This window comes from Silene latifolia, chromosome 7, assembly GCF_048544455.1.
Source record: "Silene latifolia isolate original U9 population chromosome 7, ASM4854445v1, whole genome shotgun sequence".
NCBI lineage: Eukaryota > Viridiplantae > Streptophyta > Magnoliopsida > Caryophyllales > Caryophyllaceae > Silene > Silene latifolia.
The window spans coordinates 106,295,697-106,301,215 of NC_133532.1; the positions used below are offsets into that span (position 1 = coordinate 106,295,697).

General features: G+C 37.4%; 1 non-coding gene across 1 annotated transcript; it reads left to right on the forward strand.

Moving 5' to 3' along the window:
* The first annotated feature begins 3,666 nt into the window (after positions 1–3,666).
* Positions 3,667–3,773, forward strand: LOC141593901 (small nucleolar RNA R71). The gene has a single exon (XR_012521957.1). It is a non-coding gene; the product is annotated as a small nucleolar RNA R71 (small nucleolar RNA).
* Positions 3,774–5,519: the final 1,746 nt, after the last annotated feature.

Genomic DNA, 5,519 nt, shown 5'->3' on the forward strand with positions numbered 1-5,519 from the left:
TAGATTTTTTCTGGGTCATTTCATACTGTGCTTACATCTGCAGGATTCGAGTTGAGGAAAATATCTAACCCTTATCAGGTATAGTTATTTCTCGGGCCCATTGAGGAGTTGTAAACGAAATGCATGGCCATGCTCGAATGTTGATTCGTTTATCAGTTAAGTTACTCTCTAGTCGGGAAAACCACTCTTGATACAGATCACTTGTAAAATACGACCTTTGTGAATACAGATTTTGCAAATTATTTTACATTGAGTGGGAGAAATTTTAGGATATGTAATAGCGATAAAACTAGGTGTCGTAAAATACTAGAATTAACCTATCAAATTAACAATTTATAAACCAAACTCAACTCTATACTATGCAATTAAGAATAGTAGTAAAGGGAAGTAAGGGTCGAACCCAAGAGAAGGGAATTAAGACTAAAGACTTGAATTTAAATTAATTAAGATGGACCAAGCATAAGACTATAAACAAACAATGGTTATCTACAATGAACAACAATAGAGGGACATATATGGAGAATTTGCATGGACAAAACAAGTAACAAAATCAAGGAGATGTGATTTTTCCTATGAAGCAAGGTAACAAACACTTGGTATGCAATATAACAATTATAAGAGGTGAATACTTGGTATAATCCTACAAGTTCCAACTTTTCTCAAAGCAAGACTCTTTCTTTCCAATTTCATTTACCCAATAACAATCCTCAAGCAATTGATTACCACTATCTAAGCCAACAATGATAATCCTACTTAAACTACAAATTCTAACATTAAACCATGTAGGAATGGTAGCCAAGAGCATGAAGAACAAAACCAAGAGGAAAGTAAATGGGATATCACAAAGATATGTTTAAACCAACAAACCCAATGATACAATCAATTTCTACTCACAAAGGTTGATACTTTAAACCAAGATATCAATAATCATGAGATGCTTCAACAAGTTATCACAAAAGCAAGGAACTTTGCAATAAACAAGCAATAGATGAACATTAAAGAGGCAAGGGTAATTACTTCTCACAACAAAACATTCATCATGACATTCAAACTTAGAAATTGAAATAAATAAAAGAGTAGAGATTCAAGAGTCAATACAATGATAAAGATGAAAGCTTGCAATGGATTACACCAAGTAGGGAAGGATTTAGCCTTCCATAGTCTTCATAAAACCCAAAAACAAAGAAAGATTACAACTTGAATGGAAAATAGTCTTCTAAATTATTACAAGATTAGAACCCTCAATATGAGATTAGATGAAATGAAAGGATGGTAGGTGAATGTTCCTTGAGGTCTTCCAATCTTGGGTATATATATGGCTTCACGTAAACCTAAAAAGATCCTCACTTAAGAAGACCAAATGCGGAATAGAAAGCCCATAAAACAGAGCTGCGCAGGATACGCAGGCTGCGCCAAATTAACTCTTGCCTGCGCAATCGGGCGCAGCTGCGCACCTTGTTTGCGCAGCCTATGCCTAAGCTCGCATTTGGAATTGCAGCGCGTATTTGTGCAGGCTGTGCACAAAATTGCGCAGGCTGCGCACACAATTGCTCAGGCTGCGCTTCAGACTGACAGCAGCATCTTGCGAAGGCCATATCTCCCTCGTTTTTTGGACAAATGAGGTGTGTGACCTACTGTTGGAAAGCTAAGATCACAAGCTTTCACCTCCAATTGGCCTTGTGTCAATATGAGGTCTAGAACTCGAGATATACTCGTTTGAAGTTGACCCTTGTGAAACCGAGTTTTCAATTCTTCATTTTGGCTCTTGTTTGTGCATGTCAAGGCTTCAATTCTTCCTTTTACTTGCTTCTCTTGATTTTGCACTTATTCCCTTGGCTTTCCTTTTCCTTTCCTTCTTTGCCTTGGTAAGTTATAAGCTAAGACTCTAAAATTACAACCAAAAGTGCAAACCGGTATATTACAACAAGTCCAACTAAAACCCGGTATCAAGCATGTTTATTGTGATAACATTAACCTATTGACTCGTCACAATTTGACACTATCAATATGAGAATCGATTATCGCACATACACTTGTGAGGACAAGTGGGAGTTTGTTGGAGCTTGTGTCCTCCACAAATTAGTGTGATAACATTTGTAAATCTCTTACAGGTTCACAAGGGTATACTTAGTATTTTAATCAGTTGATTAACGATTACCTAATAACAGTTGGCTCGCTAGAGAGTTTGACGTTATTATCATACAGATGGCGGTGATCAACTGGTCCCTAAAGGTCACATCTATAGGATGTGTTTGAGAGATGTGGTTATAGAAATATAATCACATTGATGTCTTATATGACTAAACAGTTAGTCAATGTGTTGATGAGACAATTATTTAATGAAGATTAAATAATATTAGTTGAGACGAATTAACTGTCAATTCGTAAATTGAATATAATAAGTTATATTTAATTAAATGTATGTAATGTTAGCTTGGACGAATTAATATGTTAATTCGTAATTAAATGTAATTGGTTATATTTAATATCAACAAGATGAATGTGTCATAGTGGTAATAGTAAGGGTACTCAAACCAAGAGGTTATGGGTTCGATCCTCACTAGATGACAATTTATATTTAACACATTTTACATTTTTGGAAACCGAAAATAAGGAATTAAAACTCCTTATTATTTCGGTTCATTTGGGCCGATTTTTGGAAAAAGAAAATCAACCCTATTTCTCCATATACTCGGTTATAAGGAGAGTTAGGGTGATTTTTCTAAACCTAATTCATTTTTCCCATTTGCTTGCCTCTCATCAAAAACACAAAATGATAAACCCTAATTTATTTTACTGAAATTTGGGGATCGATTCTAGCAACAAGTTAAGGGCATTTCTCATATCGTCTTGGGTGCAACTAATAGGCGAATATCATTGCGATATTGTTCTTAGGCCGAATTTGCTAGGACCGAAGGTTATTTCTTAATCCTTTACGATCTTGTTTATGCATTTTATTTTATGACTAGTAATTCATCATGTTATAATTCGTTATAGTCCTTAAAATTAAAGGGATGCATACAGATAAATCCCACACCCCTTGGTTGAGCAAAACCGGGTGGATTGTTTTGGGCTTGTGATTGGAGATGTTGAGGGTTTTGAACATTGGTACTTTTATAGCTAAAGTTGGGGTGGTTCTTTAAACCGGGGTGGTAGAAATTGGTATTTGGATTGTAGACGTTTGGGTTGTTGAAAGGTGGCCTTGTGGGTCTTGAATTGTTGTTAAAGCTTTGAAAAGCGTTAACCTCTTGAGCATTATCTTCGTAGCCACCGGTATAATTGTTGACACACAAGTCATAGGTATGACCGCTTCCTCCACAAAGCTCACAACTTTAACCTTGAACCACTTCCTCCATGGGTGGCCCATGTGAGGTCGCGGCTTGGTGCACTTGATTTCTTTGAAACTTCTCAAATTGTTTTGTGAGCAACTCGAGCTTGGCATTTGTCTCGGAGTTGGAGGAGTTTTCCTTAGGAAACTTCCCATTCCTTCTTAGCATGTTTCCTCTAGAACCATAGTTTGCTTCCGAATCCACCATTTTCTTGATCAATGCCATGCCTTCTTCATCATTCAAGTGATCAAATCCTCCTCCCGCGGAGGCATTTACCATTTCCTTAGTCCTTGGTAGCAAAGTTTGAAAGAATGTTTGAGTGATATACCATTCCGGTATTCCATGATGGGGGCAACTTGCTATTAAGTCTTGGTATCGGTCCCAAGCTTCACCTAAAGATTCCCCGTATTCTTGTTGAAATGTGTGAATCTCATTACGGAGCATGGAGGTCTTTGAAGAAGGGTAGTATTTGGCCATGAATGCTTTAGCCAAGGCATCCCATGTTGTAAAGGTATCCGGTGGGTGAATGTTCAACCATCGGTCCGCCTTGCCCGTCAAAGAAAACGGAAACAACATCATTCTCAAAGTGTCTTCGGACACCCCATTCTTTTTCATCATTGAAACTTTCCTTTTAAACTTCCGGAGGTGAGCATGGGCATCCTCTTCAATATGCCCCCCAAACAAGTCCTTCTCAACTAACCCGACTTGGGCGGGATGCATTTCAAAGTTGTTTGGGGCCAAGGTGCCAAAATTGATGGGGTTGCATAAATCATTATGGTTGGGCCGGTTATGATCTCTAAGAGCCATTTGTGGTGGAGGGTTTTGCATGTGATGTGGTGGTGATTGAGGTGGGCTATTTGGAATAGGTAAATTATGAAAAGGGTTTTCTATTAAAGTCTCAATTGTGATATTTGGTTGAATTGTGGTTGTGGTATCAAAATTTTGTGGGATGTGTGAGTTGGGTTGGCCAAAGTTTGCTTGAGGGGAATTATTCCTTACTCTCTCAAGAGTCCTTGTCCTCAAGGTTCTAAAAAGCCTTTCGGGGTCGGAGTTGAAGAAAAGAGCTTGGTGATGGTTCCTTCTAGGCATACACTTGACAAATCGTAAGTCTCCTAGTGTTTTTACACACTAGGGGAAGGCAAGAAATCACACACTCTACAAAGAACACACAACTACTAAAGCAAACTAACAATTGAGATAAGACTAAAGCAAAGACTCTAAAACAAAACTAAGCATAACCTAACGCCATCCCCAGCAACGGCGCCATTTTGATGTAAGGCTTTTATCGTCGCTTCCTTAATCAAAAACAATTTATAAGAACCCAATTAAAAGTAGTATTTAGTCGGGTGTCGAACACAAAGACGGCGGGGGTTTCTACTTAGTCTCGGTGAGAGTCTAGTCTAGTCAAAAACTGTAAGGAGGTGAGATTGGTATAAACTACTAGTTGTAACTAATGCAAACAATTAAGAGAAAATGAGTTCGATTGATTAAAAGACTAGGGTTTTCGGGGTCATCTAAATGAACTATGGGCAAACAAGTCGATTTAAATAGTCTATGGTGAAGGTTTGTCCTAGGATGGGAATCAATCTCTTGATTGTCCTAAGGGCGATTACCAACTCTCATTGAGCAACAACCATTCTTAAAACACGCAACAAGACCACCAACAAACTCTCATTTAATGGAGGAATTAAGCTACTAAGACAAAAGGCACAAGCTCTCACTCACACAATTCGTCAAACACCTTGTATGCAATGCAAAGAAAGACAATTTCTACACCAAAGACCCAAAACTATCAACCTATCATGCCCAATAATCCGATTTAGACTCCCCCTAAACCCTAGAAGGGTAACTACTCACTCATGTCGAAATTAATCAAGCTAGCAAAAAGAGAAGAACAATCAACATAAAGAGAAGACATGGAATGATTCTAGCAATTAAAAGAGACAAAACCAAAATGTAAACAATTGATTAACAAGTAAATAAGGGAAGAGATGTACCAACAAAAGTAAAGATGGTTGCTTTGATTGAATAATATGAAGGAAATCCTCCAAAATCTCCCAATACAATCCTCAAAAACCAAGTGTAAACAATTGATTTTCACTAACACTAACTAATTTTACTAAGTAATTAATAATTATTATGGAAAGATTAAAGCTTGATTATGGAAAGATTATAATAATTAGGGAAAGT